At 39.4% G+C, this 24,142-nt stretch overlaps 1 protein-coding gene and 1 long non-coding RNA gene across 2 annotated transcripts in view; both read left to right on the top strand.

The window, feature by feature from the left end:
- Nucleotides 1–24,142, top strand: part of LOC133546175 (zinc finger protein OZF-like) — a 396,978-nt gene that overhangs the window by 230,906 nt on the left and 141,930 nt on the right. The gene's annotated exons all lie outside the window — the stretch shown is intronic.
- On the top strand, nucleotides 7,809–17,334 carry LOC133546216 (uncharacterized). The gene is made up of 2 exons (XR_009805028.1): nucleotides 7,809–7,838; nucleotides 16,616–17,334. It is a non-coding gene; the product is annotated as an uncharacterized LOC133546216 (long non-coding RNA).

Below are 24,142 nucleotides of genomic sequence, written 5' to 3'. Positions count from 1 at the left end.
GCAACCACAGCGATGACCAACACACCTGAACACTTCTCTCATCTCCTTGAGCGAGGACAAGAACAACCTCAGCGATGACCAAGACACCTGAACACTTCTCTCATCTCCTTGAGCGAGGACAAGAACAACCTCAGCGATGACCAACACACCTGAACACTTCTCTCATCTCCTTGAGCGAGGACAAGAGCAACCACAGCGATGACCAAGACACCTGAACACTTCTCTCATCTCCTTGAGCGAGGACAAGAACAACCACAGCGATGACACCTGGGGCGTCACTAGACCTAATACTGTACTGGGGCACACCTGGGACGTCACTAGACCTAATACTGTACTGGGGCATACCTGGGGCGTCATTAGACCTAATACTGTACTGGGGCACACCTGGGGCCTCACTAGACCTAATAGTGTACTGGGGCACACCTGGGACGTCACTAGACCTAATACTGTACTGGGGCACACCTGGGACGTCACTAGACCTAATACTGTACTGGGGCACACCTGGGGCGTCACTAGACCTAATACTGTACTGGGGCACACCTGGGACGTCACTAGACCTAATACTGTACTGGGGCACACCTGGGACGTCACTAGACCTAATACTGTACTGGGGCATACCTGGGGCGTCACTAGACCTAATACTGTACTGGGGCACACCTGGGACGTCACTAGACCTAATACTGTACTGGGGCACACCTGGGACGTCACTAGACCTAATACTGTACTGGGGCACACCTGGGACGTCACTAGACCTAATACTGTACTGGGGCACACCTGGGGCGTCACTAGACCTAATACTGTACTGGGGCATACCTGGGGCGTCACTAGACCTAATACTGTACTGGGGCACACCTGGGACGTCACTAGACCTAATACTGTACTGGGGCACACCTGGGACATCACTAGACCCTAATACTGTACTGGGGCATACCTGGGGTGTCACTAGACCTAATACTGTACTGGGGCACACCTGGGGCGTCACCAGACCTAATACTGTACTGGGGCACACCTGGGGCGTCACTAGACCTAATACTGTACTGGGCCACACCTGGGGCGTCACTAGACCTAATACTGTACTGGGGCACACCTGGGACGTCACTAGACCTAATACTGTACTGGGGCACACCTGGGGCGTCACTAGACCTAATACTGTACTGGGGCACACCTGGGGCGTCACTAGACCTAATACTGTACTGGGGCACACCTGGGACGTCACTAGACCTAATACTGTACTGGGGCACACCTGGGACGTCACTAGACCTAATACTGTACTGGGGCACACCTGGGACGTCACTAGACCTAATACTGTACTGGGGCACACCTGGGGCGTCACTAGACCTAATACTGTACTGGGGCACACCTGGGACGTCACTAGACCTAATACTGTACTGGGGCACACTTGGGGCGTCACTAGACCTAATACTGTACTGGGGCACACCTGGGGCGTCACTAGACCTGATACTGTACTGGGGCACACCTGGGGCGTCACTAGACCTAATACTGTACTGGGGCACACCTGGGGCGTCACTAGACCTGATACTGTACTGGGGCACACCTGGGGCGTCACTAGACCTAATACTGTACTGGGGCACACCTGGGGCGTCACTAGACCTGATACTGTACTGGGGCACACCTGGGGCGTCACTAGACCTAATACTGTACTGGGGCACACCTGGGGCGTCACTAGACCTAATACTGTACTGGGGCACACTTGGGGCGTCACTAGACCTAATACTTTACTGGGGCACACCTGGGACGTCACTAGACCTAATACTGTACTGGGGCACACCTGGGGCGTCACTAGACCTAATACTGTACTGGGGCACACCTGGGGCGTCACTAGACCTAATACTGTACTGGGGCACACCTGGGGCGTCACGAGACCTGATACTGTACTGGGGCACACCTGGGGCGTCACTAGACCTAATACTGTACTGGGGCACACCTGGGGCGTCACTAGACCTAATACTGTACTGGGGCACACCTGGGGCGTCACTAGACCTGATACTGTACTGGGGCACACCTGGGGCGTCACTAGACCTAATACTGTACTGGGGCACACCTGGGGCGTCACTAGACCTAGTACTGTACTGGGGCACACCTGGGGCACAAATATTTCATGTGAGCGTGCAAAGCGCGCAAGCAAAAACATTTTTAGCACTTATTTATCATAAAAAAGACATAAATAGTGCTTTGAACTCTGAAATCCTATCAGATGATGTTGTATGGATCTTTGATGAACCACCTGAAATGAACTCATGCATTTGACCTACTTGTGCACTTTTTGACTCCAGACTTCTAAACTGCTACTGGTAAAAGCAAAAAAGGAAGAGCAATGAATCTTTTTGAAATATTTATTGCAGTAATCATCTGCGAATTTAACATCTACAAAAGTAAAACAAAAAATAAAGCAGCCCTACATCTCTGGGTTCTTTTATATTATTTAATTTCCATTTCTGGCAATGTGGCTAATCCTATTTCAGATACACAAAACTATCAAATATACACAAAACAATAAAGCCACAGTAGTAGAATAAATGAACAACTGTTGTGTGTTCAGGGAATCATTTTCTGAGAAGTAAACTGTAACGTCTCCTTTCCATTTTTGCAAAGTGGTCAATCACTCTGGACAGACATGGAAATATTACAGTAACTGTTATACAGTTGACCAGTGGTTCCCAACTGTTGACATAAAAGTGGATTGTGTGTCATTTTCAGTGAGTTGCAGTCACATGTGTGCATGAAAAAAAAAAAAAGTTTAGGGAGAAAAAAAATCAAATTGTGGCAACAAAACCAGATATTTTTAGCCATTTTTCTAGTGACTATTAGTGAGTATTTTAGCAAAAGGCAAAGCGACTAACAAGTTGGAGGAGGACTCAGGACAGACATGGAAATATATTTTTAAAAAATCTAAATGGGGCAACAAAACCCAATATTTTCAGCCATCTTTCTGAAAACAAATACAGAAATGTTACAAATCTTTCTGGGAACAAAAGCAGATGCTTTAGCTGTAGCCATTTTTCTGCTGACAAAACAAGATTATTTTAGTCCAAGTCACAGCGATTAACAAGACAAGTCTACTGTGCTATTTTTCTGTGAAATAAACTTGAATGATTTAAAAATTTGGCTCACGACTTGATGATATGGAAAAATGTTTTCCTTCCTGAAGATAAAGCATTTGAGAAGCACTCAACTCACACATGCTGACTCCAAATCATCTTTGATGCAGAAGCAGCAGACAATAACCAACATTATGTTTCATGTTCATTGGAAATTCCCCCGACAGCTCGTACAGCAAATGAATATGTTTGTCTTGATACAAGGAATAATGTTAGCTAACTTAGCATCAACTTAATGAATATGTTTGTCTTGATACAAGGAATAATGTTAGCTAACTTAGCATCAACTTAATGAATATGTTTGTCTTGATACAAGGAATAATGTTAGCTAACTTAGCATCAACTTAATGAATATGTTTGTCTTGATACAAGGAATAATGTTAGCTAACTTAGCATCAACTTAATGAATATGTTTGTCTTGATACAAGGAATAATGTTAGCTAACTTAGCATCAACTTAATGAATATGTTTGTCTTGATACAAGGAATAATGTTAGCTAACTTAGCATCAACTTAATGAATATGTTTGTCTTGATACAAGGAATAACCTTAGCTAACTTAGCATCAACTTAATGAATATGTTTGTCTTGATACAAGGAATAATGTTAGCTAACTTAGCATCAACTTAATGAATATGTTTGTCTTGATACAAGGAATAATGTTAGCTAACTTAGCATCAACTTAATGAATATGTTTGTCTTGATACAAGGAATAATGTTAGCTAACTTAGCATCAACTTAATGAATATGTTTGTCTTGATACAAGGAATAATGTTAGCTAACTTAGCATCAACTTAATGAATATGTTTGTCTTGATACAAGGAATAATGTTAGCTAACTTAGCATCAACTTAATGAATATGTTTGTCTTGATACAAGGAATAATGTTAGCTAACTTAGCATCAACTTAATGAATATGTTTGTCTTGATACAAGGAATAACCTTAGCTAACTTAGCATCAACTTAATGAATATGTTTGTCTTGATACAAGGAATAATGTTAGCTAACTTAGCATCAACTTAATGAATATGTTTGTCTTGATACAAGGAATAATGTTAGCTAACTTAGCATCAACTTAATGAATATGTTTGTCTTGATACAAGGAATAATGTTAGCTAACTTAGCATCAACTTAATGAATATGTTTGTCTTGATACAAGGAATAATGTTAGCTAACTTAGCATCAACTTAATGAATATGTTTGTCTTGATACAAGGAATAATGTTAGCTAACTTAGCATCAACTTAATGAATATGTTTGTCTTGATACAAGGAATAATGTTAGCTAACTTAGCATCAACTTAATGAATATGTTTGTCTTGATACAAGGAATAACCTTAGCTAACTTAGCATCAACTTAATGAATATGTTTGTCTTGATACAAGGAATAATGTTAGCTAACTTAGCATCAACTTAATGAATATGTTTGTCTTGATACAAGGAATAATGTTAGCTAACTTAGCATCAACTTAATGAATATGTTTGTCTTGATACAAGGAATAATGTTAGCTAACTTAGCATCAACTTAATGAATATGTTTGTCTTGATACAAGGAATAATGTTAGCTAACTTAGCATCAACTTAATGAATATGTTTGTCTTGATACAAGGAATAATGTTAGCTAACTTAGCATCAACTTAATGAATATGTTTGTCTTGATACAAGGAATAATGTTAGCTAACTTAGCATCAACTTAATGAATATGTTTGTCTTGATACAAGGAATAACCTTAGCTAACTTAGCATCAACTTAATGAATATGTTTGTCTTGATACAAGGAATAATGTTAGCTAACTTAGCATCAACTTAATGAATATGTTTGTCTTGATACAAGGAATAATGTTAGCTAACTTAGCATCAACTTAATGAATATGTTTGTCTTGATACAAGGAATAATGTTAGCTAACTTAGCATCAACTTAATGAATATGTTTGTCTTGATACAAGGAATAATGTTAGCTAACTTAGCATCAACTTAATGAATATGTTTGTCTTGATACAAGGAATAATGTTAGCTAACTTAGCATCAACTTAATGAATATGTTTGTCTTGATACAAGGAATAATGTTAGCTAACTTAGCATCAACTTAATGAATATGTTTGTCTTGATACAAGGAATAATGTTAGCTAACTTAGCATCAACTTAATGAATATGTTTGTCTTGATACAAGGAATAATGTTAGCTAACTTAGCATCAACTTAATGAATATGTTTGTCTTGATACAAGGAATAATGTTAGCTAACTTAGCATCAACTTAATGAATATGTTTGTCTTGATACAAGGAATAACCTTAGCTAACTTAGCATCAACTTAATGAATATGTTTGTCTTGATACAAGGAATAATGTTAGCTAACTTAGCATCAACTTAATGAATATGTTTGTCTTGATACAAGGAATAATGTTAGCTAACTTAGCATCAACTTAATGAATATGTTTGTCTTGATACAAGGAATAATGTTAGCTAACTTAGCATCAACTTAATGAATATGTTTGTCTTGATACAAGGAATAATGTTAGCTAACTTAGCATCAACTTAATGAATATGTTTGTCTTGATACAAGGAATAATGTTAGCTAACTTAGCATCAACTTAATGAATATGTTTGTCTTGATACAAGGAATAATGTTAGCTAACTTAGCATCAACTTAATGAATATGTTTGTCTTGATACAAGGAATAATGTTAGCTAACTTAGCATCAACTTAATGAATATGTTTGTCTTGATACAAGGAATAATGTTAGCTAACTTAGCATCAACTTAATGAATATGTTTGTCTTGATACAAGGAATAATGTTAGCTAACTTAGCATCAACTTAATGAATATGTTTGTCTTGATACAAGGAATAATGTTAGCTAACTTAGCATCAACTTAAGACAATGATGTTGCCTAGCTAGCTAGGACTTCACTTACATCTCTCATTCCTCGCTTCTTCTCTGCTGCGGGACAATAACTTTCTTAATTCCATCTAGGAGTTAAAGTTTGAGTCAAATCAAAATCAAAATATTGTAATTAACAAATTGTTGTTGGCTAACGTTACCTACCTCATGCAGTGATTCTCATCCTCTCTCTCTCTCTCTCTCTCTCTTTCTCTCTCAACCGAAGTCTCGATCCACACGTGAATAAATTACCATATTAATTAGCCATGTGCTCATTGTTTCGTGGAGTGAATACAGTAGCAATCAATTACCATACTAAGTAGTATGTGCGCTGTTGTCTATGTTATGTAAACTTAAAACTCAAAAGCGTTTTTTTTTATTGGTGAAATTTTTACTGGGGCACTGCAGATCAACTGTGGGGCACGTGCCCCAGTGAAATATGTCTGGCGACGCCCCTGGCTCTGTATATTTGGGGGGACAGTTAATATGTTTTTGTTTTTGTTTGTTTTAACTGCCTGTGTTGTTTTTGCACTTATCCTGTTATTTGTGTTGAAACGAGGACGTTTCTTTTTGTAGGAGGGGAGGTATGTAACCTATTTTTATGGGCTTGCCTCTTTGTGATGTTAAGTTCCTGTTAGAAGCTCTTCAGCAGTATATGCCTTGGAGTCTTATTTTGAAGGCCTGAGGAGCGGAAGTGGTGACAGGTTGAGTGGAGCCGAGGTTTTTGAGAGCAAGTAAATAAAGTGGTCCTAAATAAAGTGTAAAACTGCAGCCTCCCTCTTTCTTATTTTGTACTTTTATACAGTATAGGCGACAAATATAAAATCTCGCTTACAATAACAAAGACGCAGGCTCTAGTTTTACACGAGGACCACTTTATTTCAACCGTTTTTTTTAAATGTTTATTTACAAATTTCAACAATAACAAACAGATGAGAAACAATAATCAAAATAGTCCAAAAACAGTATAAAACATTACAAAAAATTATAAAAACAGTCCAAACAGCGCCAGGGGGTTGTAAATTCAAAGTAACAAAAATAAAATACAAAAAAATATATATATATAATAACCAAGTGCAAATTAATTAAGCCATAACTTAAATTTGGAACACAGTGTCATCGTTTTCAACTTTATTTCAAAACTTTTTTTTTTTATTTATAAATTTCCACAATTACAAACAGTAAGTCCAACAACAATATAAAACATTACAAAACATTATAAAAACAGTCCAAACAGCGCCAGGGCGTTGTAAATTAAAAATAACAAAAATAGAATACAAAGAAATGAATACATAATAAACAAATTGCAAAGCCATAGGCTCATTCAGATTAATCAAATAACTTAAATTTGGAACACAGCATCATCGTTTTTAACTTTATTTCAAACCTGTCTCTGCCTGCGTCACACAAGTGACGTCACTGTTGGAGAGCCATATAGCACACCGTGATTGGTGGATTCCTTCAGCTCCGCCCACAATGCTGTCAAGCACCATTCATATCAAACTCTCACTAACATTCAACTTTCATATTAGCGTGGGAGCCGCAAAATAAGATCTCGCGTGTCTGAGACCCTGGTCTAATATATATATAGATGTGTCAGAAGTGCTACTGACACTTTGCTCATGTTTGCTTTTCCTGTCTTTGAAATCACTTCCTGTCCTGCTGCTCTTATTTTCTTACTGTTTCCTGTTTGCTCTCTGTCTTTTGTGGCACCTTTACTCTCTGCTCCGTGTCTGCACACCTGTTCCTCGTTTAATTAGTTGTATTTAGTTCCACCTGAGTCCCTCCTTCACTGCTTCATCATTATTCTTTTTGGACGGATGTGGATCGGACGGGTTTTATTCGCAGTGAGTAATACTTTGCTCTTTTACACTGGCGTTCTATTGTTTGTCTTGATGCTTCTACCGTGTGCTTTATTGCTGATTTAAAGTTGTGTTTGTGTTGCTGTGACAGTTTGCTCTTTTACACTGGCGTTGTATTGTTTGTCTTGATGCTTCTACTGTGTGCTTTATTGCTGCTTGAAAATTGTTTGATTCGCACTGCACGTGCACATGTGTTAGGAACACAACATGTAGAAACACACATTTAGTGACAAACATGCACATGTGTTAGGAACACAACATGTAGAAACACACATTTAGTGACAAACATGCACATGTGTTAGGAACACAACATGTAGAAACACACATTTAGTGACAAACATGCACATGTGTTAGGAACACAACATGTAGAAACACACATTTAGTGACAAACATGCACATGTGTTAGGAACACAACATGTAGAAACACACATTTAGTGACAAACATGCACATGTTAGGAACACATGTAGAAACACACATTTAGTGACAAACATGCACATGTGTTAGGAACACAACATGTAGAAACACACATTTAGTGACAAACATGCACATGTGTTAGGAACACAACATGTAGAAACACACATTTAGTGACAAACATGCACATGTTAGGAACACAACATGTAGAAACACACATTTAGTGACAAACATGCACATGTGTTAGGAACACAACATGTAGAAACACACATTTAGTGACAAACATGCACATGTGTTAGGAACACAACATGTAGAAACACACATTTAGTGACAAACATGCACGTGTTAGGAACACAACATGTAGAAACACACATTTAGTGACAAACATGCACATGTTAGGAACACAACATGTAGAAACACACATTTAGTGACAAACATGCACATGTGTTAGGAACACAACATGTAGAAACACACATTTAGTGACAAACATGCACATGTGTTAGGAACACAACATGTAGAAACACACATTTAGTGACAAACATGCACATGTGTTAGGAACACAACATGTAGAAACACACATTTAGTGACAAACATGCACATGTTAGGAACACAACATGTAGAAACACACATTTAGTGACAAACATGCACATGTTAGGAACACAACATGTAGAAACACACATTTAGTGACAAACATGCACATGTTAGGAACACAACATGTAGAAACACACATTTAGTGACAAACATGCACATGTTAGGAACACAACATGTAGAAACACACATTTAGTGACAAACATGCACATGTTAGGAACACAACATGTAGAAACACACATTTAGTGACAAACATGCACATGTGTTAGGAACACAACATGTAGAAACACACATTTAGTGACAAACATGCACATGTTAGGAACACAACATGTAGAAACACACATTTAGTGACAAACATGCACATGTGTTAGGAACACAACATGTAGAAACACACATTTAGTGACAAACATGTACATGTGTTAGGAACACAACATGTAGAAACACACATTTAGTGACAAACATGTACATGTGTTAGGAACACAACATGTAGAAACACACATTTAGTGACAAACATGCACATGTGTTAGGAACACAACATGTAGAAACACACATTTAGTGACAAACATGCACATGTTAGGAACACAACATGTAGAAACACACATTTAGTGACAAACATGCACATGTTAGGAACACAACATGTAGAAACACACATTTAGTGACAAACATGCACATGTGTTAGGAACACAACATGTAGAAACACACATTTAGTGACAAACATGCACATGTTAGGAACACAACATGTAGAAACACACATTTAGTGACAAACATGCACATGTGTTAGGAACACAACATGTAGAAACACACATTTAGTTGCTGACAAACATGCACATGTGTTAGGAACACAACATGTAGAAACACACATTTAGTGACAAACATGCACATGTGTTAGGAACACAACATGTAGAAACACACATTTAGTGACAAACATGCACATGTGTTAGGAACACAACATGTAGAAACACACATTTAGTGACAAACATGCACATGTGTTAGGAACACAACATGTAGAAACACACATTTAGTGACAAACATGCACATGTGTTAGGAACACAACATGTAGAAACACACATTTAGTGACAAACATGCACATGTGTTAGGAACACAACATGTAGAAACACACATTTAGTGACAAACATGCACATGTTAGGAACACAACATGTAGAAACACACATTTAGTGACAAACATGCACATGTGTTAGGAACACAACATGTAGAAATAGTGACAAACATGCACATGTTAGGAACACAACATGTAGAAACACACATTTATTAGTCAGTGACAAACATGCACATGTTAGGAACACAACATGTAGAAACACACATTTATTAGTCAGTGACAAACATGCACATGTTAGGAACACAACATGTAGAAACACACATTTATTAGTCAGTGACAAACATGCACATGTTAGGAACACAACATGTAGAAACACACATTTATTAGTCAGTGACAAACATGCACATGTTAGGAACACAACATGTAGAAACACACATTTAGTGACAAACATGCACATGTGTTAGGAACACAACATGTAGAAACACACATTTAGTGACAAACATGCACATGTGTTAGGAACACAACATGTAGAAACACACATTTAGTGACAAACATGCACATGTTAGGAACACAACATGTAGAAACACACATTTAGTGACAAACATGCACATGTTAGGAACACAACATGTAGAAACACACATTTAGTGACAAACATGCACATGTTAGGAACACAACATGTAGAAACACACATTTAGTGACAAACATGCACATGTTAGGAACACAACATGTAGAAACACACATTTAGTGACAAACATGCACATGTGTTAGGAACACAACATGTAGAAACACACATTTAGTGACAAACATGCACATGTTAGGAACACAACATGTAGAAACACACATTTAGTGACAAACATGCACATGTGTTAGGAACACAACATGTAGAAACACACATTTAGTGACAAACATGCACATGTGTTAGGAACACAACATGTAGAAACACACATTTAGTGACAAACATGCACATGTGTTAGGAACACAACATGTAGAAACACACATTTAGTGACAAACATGCACATGTTAGGAACACAACATGTAGAAACACACATTTAGTGACAAACATGCACATGTTAGGAACACAACATGTAGAAACAAGACACATTTAGTTGCTGACAAGCTGTCAGTCACCATGGCTCTCAACTGCTGGCTAAGAGAGTCAAGGTGTGGTTGAGTGTTTGCTACAGGTGAACACACCTGCCCTCACTTATTAGTGTTTGCTACAGGTGAACACACCTGCCCTCACTGATTAGTGTTTGCTACAGGTGAACACACCTGCCCTCACTGATTTGGTCCAACTATGGTTGTCAAAAGCTGGGTGTTTAGAAGGACATTTCAAAGTTGGGATCTCCAAGCTCAAAAGTCCGCTGTGAATACTTTTACACTTGTGATGCTTTGTTTAAGGTGTATTTACATAAAGTTGTCAGCTCTCCATGCATCACCAAACATCTGCAGAGATGTTGGTGCTGGCTTTCTTGTTGTTGTTATTGTTGTTGTTCACCTTTTGACATTTTGGGGTTTAAATAAATGTTAAAGTGTTAAACTGCATGTTTTGCCGTCGTTGGTTTGAAAGTCCAGTTTAAAATGCTTACATGACCTTCACCCAAGGCGGGGTGTGATAGTTGCTGCTTTTTGGTGTGTGTGTGTGTGGGGGCTTTATAGATTTCGATATTTATTAGTAGGGGTGTGGAAAAAAAATCAATTCGAATTAGAATCACGATTTTCATATTGTGCAATTCAGAATCAATTCTCATTTTAAGAAAAATCTACTAAAAAAAGAAAAAAAAATATTTTTTAAATGAATCAACCCAACAAACCACTGCACAGCAATACCATAACAATGCAATCTAATTCCAAAACTGAGCCAGCAACACTCAGAACTGCAATAAACAGAACAATTGAGAGGAGACACAAACACCACACAGAACAAACCAAAAGTAGTGAAACAAAAATGATTAACAGTATCAATATTATGATTTCAGCATAGTGATTAAAAATCCCTCATTGACATTATCATTAGACATTTATAAAAATAATCAAAAAGAACAATAGTGTCACAGTGGCTTACACTTGCATGGCATCTCATAAGCTGGACAACACACTGTGTCCAATGTTTGCACAAAGATAAAATAAGTCATATTTTTGGTACGTTTAACAGTTCAAACTAATTTACATTCTTGCAATCAGTTGATAAAACATTGTCCTTTACAATTATAAAAGTTTTTTTAAAAAATCTACTACTCTGCTAGCATGTCAGCAGACTGGGGTAGATCCTGCTGAAATCTATGTATTGAATGAATACACAATCCTTTTCAATTGGAAAAATATTGTTGTGAATGGAGAATCGAATTATAATCGAATTGCGACCCTAAGAATCGATATCGAATCGTGGGACACCCAAAGATTCGTAGCCCTATTTATTAGTATATGTCCTATACAAAGTCAATGTTTTTTTGGTTTATTTTGTGGACTGCGTGGTTGGTAGAGTGACCGTGCCAGCAACCTGTGGATTCTTCCAATCCACTTTATTTACCGTATATAGCACATTTAAACAAAATGTTTCCAAAGTGCGGCACAACAATATTACAAACAACATTCGAATACTATCTTAAGCTCCACCAATGACTAAATAAAAATAAAAATTAATAATAATAAATATATACATAGAATAGAATGTACTTTATTGATCCTTGGGGGAAATTCAACACCACAGTTCGCTCACAATGATATATATATATATATATATATATATATATATATATATATATATATATATATATATATATATATATATATATATATATATATATATATATATATATATATATATAATTATCATCATAGTTTGTGAGCGAACTGTGGTGTTGAATATCCCCCAAGGATCAATAAAGTACATTCTATTCTATGTATATATTTTCCCACTAAAGGAATAAATGTTTTGCTATGTCCTCATTTTCAATACAATGCAACTGTAAAAAATGTTCATAACATCGGAGGCTAGCAATTTGTGTTTTGTGGTAGTGTGCTTACAATTATGCTTCATAAAACTTTCTGAATTGTAAACTTAAAGGATTATATTTTCTGACCACACAACTCACGTAGTGTTAAAAGCCAAAGAATAAAAATGGGTCTTAAGACGAGACTTAAAACACTCCACATCGGGAGCAGTTTGAGTATGGAGGGGCACAGTGTTCCACAGCTTAGGGCCGACCACAGAGAAGGTCCTGTCTCCCCAAGTTTTAATTCCTGGTTCAATTCCCACCTTCTATTGACCTCGTCTTGTACGTTGTGTCCTTGAGCAAGACGCTTCACTCTTGTTCCTGACGGTCGTCGACAAGGCTAATGTTGGTTTGGCGTTGGTAGTCTGAGGCCAATGTTCAAGTACCAATAATTGTCACACACTAGGTGTGGCAAAATGATCTGCATTTGACTCCTCACCCTGGATCACTTCCTGGGAGGTGAGGGGAGCAGTGAGCAGCAGTGGTGGCTGAGCTCGGGAATAAATTTGGGTGATTAAACCCCCAATTACAAGCCTTGATTCTGAGTGCCAAGCAGGGAGGTAATGGCTCCTATTTTTATAGTCTTTGGTATGACTCAGGCGGGGTTTGAACTCAAAACCTACCCATCTCAGGGCGGACTAATTGGTTTGGCGTTGGTCGTGTGCGACGCCAATGTTTATGTATGTAGTGTTTTATGCTCTTTTACATGCCTGACATGTATGTATTGTTTCTGCTCGTATACAGGCCCGGCATGTATGTATTATTCATGGTCGTTTACATGCCTGACATGTATGTATTATTCATGGTCATTTACAGGCCCGACATGTATGTATTGTTCATGGTCGTTTACATGCCCGACATGTATGTATTATTCATGGTCATTTACAGGCCCGACATGTATGTATTGTTTATGGTCATTGACAGGCTTGACATGTTTGTATGTCATGTCAAGCATGTCAATAAGCATTAACAACACATATGTGTGGTGCATGTCAATGAGCATTAACAATACATACGTGTGGAGCATGTCAATGAGCATTTATAATGCATACATGTGGAACATGTCAATGAGCATTTATAATGCATATGTGTGGTGCATGTCAATGAGCATTTATAATACATATGTGTGGAGCATGTCAATGAGTATTTATAATACATACGTGTGGAGCATGTCAATGAGCATTTATAATGCATACATGTGGAACATGTCAATGAGCATTTATAATGCATATGTGTGGTGCATGTCAATGAGCATTTATAATACATATGTGTGGAGCATGTCAATGAGTATTTATAATACATACGTGTGGAGCATGTCAATGAGCATTTATAATACATACGTGTGGTGCCTGTCAATGAGCATTTATAATACATATGTGTGGAGCATGTCAATGAGTATTTATAATACATACGTGTGGAGCATGTCAATGAGCATTTAAAATACATATGTGTGGTGCATGTCAATGAGCATTTATAATACATATGTGTGGAGCATGTCAATGAGCATTTATAATACATATGTGTGGAGCATGTCAATGAGTATTTATAATACATACGTGTGGAGCATGTCAATGAGCATTTATAATGCATACATGTGGAACATGTCAATGAGCATTTATAATGCATATGTGTGGAGCATGTCAATGAGTATTTATAATACATACGTGTGGAGCATGTCAATGAGTATTTATAATACATACGTGTGGTGCCTGTCAATGAGCATTTATAATACATATGTGTGGAGCATGTCGAGTATTTATAATACATACGTGTGGAGCATGTCAATGAGCATTTAAAATACATATGTGTGGTGCATGTCAATGAGCATTTATAATACATATGTGTGGAGCATGTCAATGAGCATTTATAATACATATGTGTGGAGCATGTCAATGAGTATTTATAATACATACGTGTGGAGCATGTCAATGAGCATTTATAATACATACGTGTGGTGCATGTCAATGAGCATTTATAATACATACGTGTGGAGCATGTCAATGAGCATTTATAATACATATGTGTGGAGCATGTCAATGAGCATTTATAATACATATGTGTGGAGCATGTCAATGAGCATTTATAATACATATGTGTGGAGCATGTCAATGAGTATTTATAATACATACGTGTGGTGCCTGTCAATGAGCATTTATAATACATACGTGTGGAGCATGTCAATGAGCATTTAAAATACATATGTGTGGTGCATGTCAATGAGCATTTATAATACATATGTGTGGAGCATGTCAATGAGCATTTATAATACATATGTGTGGAGCATGTCAATGAGTATTTATAATACATACGTGTGGAGCATGTCAATGAGCATTTATAATACATACGTGTGGTGCATGTCAATGAGCATTTATAATACATATGTGTGGAGCATGTCAATGAGCATTTATAATATGTGTGGAGCATGTCAATGAGCATTTATAATACATATGTGTGGAGCATGTCAATGAGTATTAACAATACATAGGCTCCATATGTATATGTTTTGGAGTGTTTATTTTTGTCCTGAGATAAAGATACATTTCATGGAGGCATCTCGTGAATGTCAACATAGATAGATAGTACTTTATTGATTCCTTCAGGAAAATTAAAATTCCGGCAGCAGTGTACAGAGTTGAGATCAATTTAAATAAAAGTAAATAATGGGAGTTTAAATGGAAACACAATAGAGAAATATTACAATAAGAATAAAAAATAAAAAGCAACAATGGGGAAAAAAAAAAAATATATATATATATATATATGACAGTAAAATAAGAATGTAACAAGACAAAGTAGGCAGTAGTGACCATGTTATGAAAACGTAATGCACATGACCAAAGTAGGCGTGTCCACAAAGAAAGAAAGAAGGGTGGGCGTAGCATTTTCATTTTGTGATGTTAAGTTGGCGACTTTTCCAGGGTGTACACCGCCTTCCGGCCCGATTGCAGCTGAGATAGGTATCCGTGACCCCAAAGGAAATAAGTGGTAGGAAATGGATGGATGAATGAAGGTGGGGCTGAGTGTTTGCTACAGGTGAACACACCTGCCCTCACTGATTTGGCCCTACTATGGTTGTCAAAAGCTGGGTGTTGGGACATTTCAAAGTTGGGATCTCCAAGCTGAAAAGTACGCTGTGAATATTTTTGCACTTGTGATGCTTTATGTAAGATGTATTTACAAAAGGTTCTTAGCTCACCATGCATCACCAAACATCTGCAGAGATGTTGGTGCTGGCTTTCTTGTTGTTGTTGTTCACCTTTTGACATTTTGGGGTTTAAATAAATGTTGTGCCATCCTTGGTTTGAAAGTCTGGTTTACAATAGTTACATTACCTTCACCCGAGGCGGGGGGGGCGATAGTTGCTGCTTGTGTGTGTGTGTGTGTGTGTGTGTGTGTGTGTGTGTGTGTGTGTGTGTGTGTGTGTGGCCGGCCAATGTTGGATGTATTGTGTATCTGGGGAAATAAGAGGTTGGCATCACTAACATAGCCCTGTGCTGGTTTACGTCCTCCATCAACAACGGAACCTTCTCTGTGAACAGAGCCAAACATTCCTCCCGCTGTGCCAACCTCACCTGTGGGGTCCCTAGGGCTCAATACTGGGTTCCATCCTGTTCTCCATCTACATGCTCTCCCTCAGCCAAGTCATTCATCGCCTTAAAATTTCCTTTCATTTCTACACTGATGATACTAAATCTATCTTCCACTCAAGACAGACGATCCCTCTGGACTGGACCATTTGAAGGACTGCTTGCAGGACATACAAGAGTGGATGTCAAAATTTCCTGCAGCTCAATGACGGAGTGAAATTCTTCTGTTCGGGAACTCCAACCCCCCAACTCTGCACAATAGCCAAGATCAAGTCTGTCCTCTCCCCCAGTGACTTAGAGGGTCGTGTTCATGCTCATCTTCTGCAGACTGGACTAATGGAATGCCCTCTATGCTGGGGTCACTAACAAGACCATATATAGCATGCAGTTGCTACAAAATGCTGGTGACAGGCACAAAAATGAGGGAACACATTTCTCCCATCCTCTCCTCCCTTCACTGGCTCCTGGTGAAGCACAGAGTGAAATTTAAGATCCTTACGTATGTCTTCAAAGCGCTCCGTGGTCTTACCCCAGCTTACATCAAACATCTCCTGGACCAACCTATCAGCTCCAGGCTTGGTCGTTGCCTCAGATCTGACAACCAGATGACCTTGAAGGTCCCACAGTCAAACCTAGTGACAAAGAGAGACTGTGCATTTTCAATGATGGTACCTGGCCTATGGAATAAGCTCCCCCTGAAAGTCAAGTCCGCCACCACTCTGGACACTTTTAGAGCACAGCTTAAAACTCACCTCTTTGCCGCAAATGACTTGATTTGTGTTCATGTGTCTTAAATGTTTGTTCTAAATTCCTTTTGTGTCCCTGTTTTTTTTTTTTTGTTTCTCCACTCAGGCTGCACCCCAGGCTGATGTAATGGTTCCTTGTGTGGGTGCAATAATTGAAAATAACATTTTGTTTTTTATCTTCAAGGTCAATTTTGGGGGTCTGGTCATCAACAATACAACGTCAAAATGTATTTCATTTGTCATGGTTTTTGTTATCTACAAGGTCAATTTGAAGGAGTCTGTTCATCTACAATACAAGGTAAATTAGTATTTTATTTGTGTCATGGTTTTTAACTACAAGGTCAGTATGTATTCAACTTGTGTCCTCACGGTTTTTGTTAACTACAAGGTCAATTTTGGGGGGGAAGGGGAGTCTGACGAATAAAATACATATTGACCTTGTATTGTAGATGACCAGACTCCCCTTCCCCCCCCACAAATTGACCTTGTAGTTAACAAAAACCATGAGGACACAAATCAAATACATATTTACCTTGTATTGAAGATGACCAAAGTTTGTTAACTACAAGGTCAATTTGTGGGGTTTTTTTTTGTATTTGTTTTTGTTTCCTCATGATTTTTGATATCTACAATACAAGGTAAATGGTTTTTTTTTCTAATGTTTTTTATCTTCAAGGTCAATTTTGTGGGGTCTAGTCATCTACAATACAGGGTCAGTATGTATTTGTGTCATGGTTTTTAACTACAAGGTCAGTATGTATTTAACCTGTGTCACTGTTTTTGTTTCCTCATGGTTTGTGATATCAACAATACAAGGTCAATATGTATTTCATTTGTCATGGTTTTTGTTATCTACAAGGTAAATTTGTATTTTAACTACACGGTCAGTACGTATATTGTGTCATTGTTTTTGTTTCCTCATGGTTTTTGATACCTACAATACAAGGTCAATATATATTTTTTGTGTCATGGTTTCTATTAACAACAAGGTCTATTTTGGGGGGTGTCTGATCATCTACAATACAAGGTCAATATGTTTTTTTTTGTCATGGTTTTTGATATCTACAATACAAGGTAAATGGTTTTTTTTTCCTAATGTTTTTTATCTTCAAGGTCAATTTTTGTGGGGTCTAGTCATCTACAATACAGGGTCAGTATGTATTTGTGTCATGGTTTTTAACTACAAGGTCAGTATGTATTTAACCTGTGTCACTGTTTTTGTTTCCTCATGTTTTTTGATATCTACAATACAAGGTCAATGTATATTTTATTTGTGTCATGGTTTCTATTAACAACAAGGTCTATTTTGGGGGGTGTCTCATCTCTAATACAAGGTCAATATGTCTTTTTTTTTTGTCATGGTTTTTAACTACAAAGTCAATATTTAATTTGCCATGTTTTTTGTTATCTACAAGGTCAATTTTAAAGAATCTGGTCATCTACAATACAAGGTAAATTTGTATTTTATTTGTCATGGTTTTTGTTACTACAAGGTTGGTATGTATTTTGGGCTTTTTTTTTTGTTTCCTCGTGGTTTTTGATATCTACAATACAAGGTTAATATGTATTTTATTTGTCATGGTTTTTATCTATTAGGTCAAGTTTAAGAAGTCAGGTCATCTATAATAAAAGGTACATTTTGTATTTAGTCAGTGTCCATGGATTTTGTTGTCTACAAGGTCAATTTTAAGGAGTCTTGTCTTCTACAATACAAGGTAAATTTGTATTTTTTTTGTTAAATGATAAATGGGTTGTACTTGTATAGCGCTTTTCTACCTTCAAGGTACTCAAAGCGCTTTGACACTACTTCCACATTTACCCATTCACACACTGATGGAGGGAGCTGCCATGCAAGGCGCCAACCAGCACCCATCAGGAGCAAGGGTGAAGTGTCTTGCTCAGGACACAACGGACGTGACGAGGTTGGTACTAGGTGGGATTTGAACCAGGGACGCTCGGGTTGCGCACGGTCACTTTCCCACTGCGCCACGCCGTTCTCATGGTTTTTGTTACTACAAGGTCGGTATGTATTTTGGGCCTTTTTTTGTTTCCTCATGGTTTTTGATATCTACAATACAAGGTTAATATGTATTTCATTTGTCATGGTTTTTGTTATCAGGTCAATTTTAAGAAGTCTGGTAATCTACAATACAAGGTAAATATTTTATTTGTCATGGTTTTTGTTAACTACAAGGTCAATTTGCGGGGTTTTGGTCATATAGAATAAAAGGTCAGTATGTATTTAGTTTGTGTTTTTTGTTTCCTTATGTTTTTGATATTTACAATTCGTCTATTTTGTGTCATCATGGTGTCTATTAACTAAAATGTCAATCTTGGGTTCTGGTCATTTTCAATCCAAGTTCGATTTGTATTTAATTTGTGTCCTTTTCGTCCTCAAGGTATCTTTTGCGGGTCTGGTCATCTACAATACAAGGTCAATATGTATTTCATTTGTCATGGTTTCTATTAATTACATGTTTGGGGGGCTCTGGTCATGTACAATGCAAGGTAAATTTGTATTTAATTAGTGTCCATGCGATTGTAGCTGAGATAGGCGCCAGCGCCCCCCGCGACCCCGAAAGGGAATAAGCGGTAGAAAATGGATGGATGGATGGATTTAGTTGTCTACAAGGTCAATTTTAAGGAGTCTTGTCTTCTACAATACAAGGTAAATTTGTATTTTATTTGTCATGGTTTTTGTTACTAAAAGATCGGTATGTATTTGGGCCTTTTTTTTTTTTTCCTCATGGTTTTTGATATCTACAATACAAGGTTAATATGTATTTCATTTGTCATGGTTTTTGTTATCTACAAGGTCAATTTGAAGGAGTCTGTTCATCTACAATACAAGGTAAATTTGTATTTTATTTGTCATGGTTTTTAACTACAAGGTCAGTATGTATTTAACTTGTGTCACTGTTTTTTGTTTCCTCATGGTTTTTGATATCTACAATCCAAGGTTAATATGTATTTCATTTGTCATGGTTTTTATTAACAAGGTCAATTTTGGGGGGTGTGGGATCATCTATAATACAAGGTCAATATGTATTTTTTTTTTGTCATGGTTTTTAACTACAAAGTCAATATGTAATTTGTCATGTTTTTTGTTACAAGGTCAATTTTAAAGAATCTGGTCACCTACAATACAAGGTAAATTTGTATTTTATTTGTGTCATGGTTTTTAACTACATGGTCAGTATGTATTTAACCTGTGTCACTGTTTGTGTTTCCTCATTGTTTTTGATATCTACAATCCAAGGTTAATATGTATTTCATTTGTCATGGTTTTTATTAACAAGGTCAATTTTGGGGGGTGTGGGATCATCTATAATACAAGGTCAATATGTATTTTTTTTTTGTCATGGTTTTTAACTACTATTTAATTTGTCATGATTTTTGTTATCTACAAGGTCAATTTTAAGGAGTGTGGGCATCAAAAATACAAGGTAAATTTGTATTTTAACTACACGGTCAGTACGTATATTGTCATTGTTTTTGTTTCCTCATGGTTTTTGATATCTACAAGGTAAATGTATATTTTATTTGTGTCATGGTTTCTATTAACAACAAGGTCTATTTTGGGGGGTGTCTCATCTCTAATACAAGGTCAATATGTAATTTGTCATGTTTTTTGTTATCTACAAGGTCAATTTTAAAGAGTCTGGTAATCTTCAATACAAGGTAAATTTGTATTTTATTTGTCATGGTTTTTGTTATGTATTTCGGGACTTTTTTTTTTTTTAGGGTTAGGGTTTGGCCTTTGTTTTAATGTTTTTGATATCTACAATAAGTTTATGTATTGTCGTCATGGTTTCTATTAACTACAAGGTCAATTTTGGGGTTCTGGTCATCTACAATCAAAGTTCGATTTGTATTTAATTTGTGTCCTTTTTATCTTCAAGGTCACTTTTGCACGTATGGTCATCTACAATACAAGGTCACTATGTATTTCATTTGTCATGGTTTCTATTAATTACAAGGTCAATTTTGGGGGGCTCTGGTTATCTACAATACAAAGTAAATATGTATTTTTTGCCATGGTATTTATCTATCCGGCTGGATATAGTCGGACTCACTTCGACGCACAGCAAGGGCTCTGGAACCACTTCTCTCGAGAGGGATTGGACCCTCTTCCACTCTGGCGTTGCCGGCAGTGAGAGGCGACGGGCTGGGGTGGAAATTCTTGTTTCCCCCCGGCTCAAAGCCTGTACGTTGGAATTCAACCCGGTGGACGAAAGGGTAGCCTCCCTCCGCCTTCGGGTGGGGGGACGGGTCCTGACTGTTGTTTGTGCTTATGCACCAAACAGCAGTTCAGAGTACCCACCCTTTTTGGGAACGCTCGAGGGAGTACTGGAGAGTGCTCCCCCGGGTGATTCCCTTGTCCTACTGGGAGACTTCAACGCTCACGTTGGCAACGACAGTGAAACCTGGAGAGGCGTGATTGGGAAGAATGGCCGCCCGGATCTGAACCCGAGTGGTGTTTTGTTATTGGACTTTTGTGCTCGTCACAGTTTGTCCATAACAAACACCATGTTCAAACATAAGGGTGTCCATACGTGCACTTTGCACCAGGACACCCTAGGCCGCAGTTCCATGATCGACTTTGTAGTTGTGTCATCGGATTTGCGGCCTTATGTTTTGGACACTCGGGTGAAGAGAGGGGCGGAGCTTTCTACCGATCACCACCTGGTGGTGAGTTGGCTGCGATGGTGGGGGAGGATGCCGGACAGACCTGGGAGGCCCAAACGCATTGTGAGGGTCTGCTGGGAACGTCTGGCAGAGTCTCCTGTCAGACAAAGTTTCAATTCCCACCTCCGGAAGAACTTTGAACATGTCACGAGGGAGGTGCTGGACATTGAGTCCGAGTGGACCATGTTCCGCACCTCTATTGTCGAGGCGGCAGATCGGAGCTGTGGCCGCAAGGTAGTTGGTGCCTGTCGTGGCGGCAATCCTAAAACCCCTTGGTGGACACCAGCGGTGAGGGATGCCGTCAAGCTGAAGAAGGAGTCCTATCGGGTCCTTTTGGCTCATAGGACTCCGGAGGCAGTGGACAGGTACCGACAGGCCAAGCGGTGTGCAGCTTCAGCGGTCGCGGAGGCAAAAACTCGGACATGGGAAGAGTTCGGGGAAGCCATGGAAAACGACTTCCGGACGGCTTCGAAGCGATTCTGGACCACCGTCCGCCGCCTCAGGAAGGGGAAGCAGTGCACTATCAACACCGTGTATGGTGCGGATGGTGTTCTGCTGACCTCGACTGCGGATGTTGTGGATAGGTGGAAGGAATACTTCGAAGACCTCCTCAATCCCACCAACACGTCTTCCTATGAGGAAGCAGTGCCTGGGGAATCTGTGGTGGACTCTCCTATTTCTGGGGCTGAGGTCGCTGAGGTAGTTAAAAAGCTCCTCGGTGGCAAGGCCCCAGGGGTGGACGAGATCCGCCCGGAGTTCCTTAAGTCTCTGGATGCTGTGGGGCTGTCTTGGTTGACAAGACTTTGCAGCATCGCGTGGACATCGGGGGCGGTACCTCTGGATTGGCAGACCGGGGTGGTGGTTCCTCTCTTTAAGAAGGGGGAGAGGAGGATGTGTTCCAACTATCGTGGGATCACACTCCTCAGCCTTCCCGGTAAGGTTTATTCAGGTGTACTGGAGAGGAGGCTACGTCGGATAGTCGAACCTCGGATTCAGGAGGAACAGTGTGGTTTTCGTCCTGGTCGTGGAACTGTGGACCAGCTCTATACTCTCGGCAGGGTTCTTGAGGGTGCATGGGAGTTTGCCCAACCAGTCTACATGTGCTTTGTGGACTTGGAGAAGGCATTCGACCGTGTCCCTCGGGAAGTCCTGTGGGGAGTGCTCAGAGTATGGGGTATCGGAATGTCTTATTGTGGCGGTCCGTTCCCTGTATGATCAGTGCCAGAGCTTGGTCCGCATTGCCGGCAGTAAGTCGAACACATTTCCAGTGAGGGTTGGACTCCGCCAAGGCTGTCCTTTGTCACCGATTCTGTTCATAACTTTTATGGACAGAATTTCTAGGCGCAGTCAAGGCGTTGAGGGGTTCCGGTTTGGTGACCGCAGGATCAGGTCTCTGCTTTTTGCAGATGATGTGGTCCTGATGGCTTCATCTGACCAGGATCTTCAGCTCTCGCTGGATCGTTTCGCAGCCGAGTGTGAAGCGACCGGATTGAGAATCAGCACCTCCAAGTCCGAGTCCATGGTTCTCGCCCGGAAAAGGGTGGAGTGCCATCTCCGGGTTGGGGAGGAGACCCTGCCCCAAGTGGAGGAGTTCAAGTACCTAGGAGTCTTGTTCACGAGTGAGGGAAGAGTGGATCGTGAGATCGACAGGCGGATCGGTGCGGCGTCTTCAGTAATGCGGACGTTGTACCGGTCCGTTGTGGTGAAGAAGGAGCTGAGCCGGAAGGCAAAGCTCTCAATTTACCGGTCGATCTACGTTCCCATCCTCACCTATGGTCATGAGCTTTGGGTCATGACCGAAAGGATAAGATCACGGGTACAAGCGGCCCAAATGAGTTTCCTGCGCCAGTAGGCGGGTCTCTCCCTTAGAGATAGGGTGAGAAGCTCTGCCATCCGGGAGAACTCAAAGTAAAGCCGCTGCTCCTTCACATCGAGAGGAGCCAGATGAGGTGGTTCGGGCATCTGGTCAGGATGCCATCCGAACGCCTCCCTAGGGAGGTGTTTAGGGCACGTCCAACCGGTAGGAGGCCACGGGGAAGACCTAGGACACGTTGGGAAGACTATGTCTCCCGGCTGGCCTGGGAACGCCTCGGGATCCCCCGGGAAGAGCTAGACGAAGTGGCTGGGGAGAGGGAAGTCTGGGTTTCCCTGCTTAGGCTGTTGCCCCCGCAACCCGACCTCGGATAAGCGGAAGATGATGGATGGATGGATGGA

The sequence above is a fragment of the Nerophis ophidion genome, linkage group LG29, assembly GCF_033978795.1.
Source record: "Nerophis ophidion isolate RoL-2023_Sa linkage group LG29, RoL_Noph_v1.0, whole genome shotgun sequence".
NCBI classification, from domain to species: Eukaryota; Metazoa; Chordata; class Actinopteri; order Syngnathiformes; family Syngnathidae; genus Nerophis; species Nerophis ophidion.
Note: the sequence above shows the minus strand (reverse complement) of the source record. Positions and strands in the feature narration are given on the sequence as shown.